Here is a 366-nt window from a genome sequence, read left to right on the forward strand (position 1 = left end):
CCCCCATCTCCGGGCTAAAACGCCCCCATCTCCGGGCTAAAACACCCCCATCTCCGGGCTAAAACGCCCCCATCTCCGGGAGGAGTGGTTTGCTGTCAGTCTCAGCGTTCGTTCTCACCTAGTGACATTATTAATGATGGAGCAGTTAGTTAGTGTTCACAGCTTAATTAGCAAGGCTAATGGTGTAAGTAAGTATTGCTCTGGCTGGCGCAGGGAGTGACCGCGACTGTGTGAGGTTAAAAAAATAAAATAAAATAAAAAAGAGCAAGGAAAGCCAGTTTTTGCTTTATCTAAAAAATAAAGCCCGAATTCCGATCGGGATCGTCATCTTCGCCCCACGTGGGAGCTCAGCTCTGCCAGGTCAGC

General features: G+C 48.9%; 1 protein-coding gene across 1 annotated transcript in view; it reads right to left on the reverse strand.

Annotated features, from left to right (window-relative positions):
- The window catches only part of SH2B3 (SH2B adaptor protein 3), a 26,194-nt gene that overhangs the window by 2,466 nt on the left and 23,362 nt on the right, over positions 1–366 (reverse strand).

Source organism: Egretta garzetta, unplaced genomic scaffold (genome assembly GCF_000687185.1).
Source record: "Egretta garzetta isolate BGI_Z169 unplaced genomic scaffold, ASM68718v1 scaffold343, whole genome shotgun sequence".
NCBI classification, from domain to species: domain Eukaryota; kingdom Metazoa; phylum Chordata; class Aves; order Pelecaniformes; family Ardeidae; genus Egretta; species Egretta garzetta.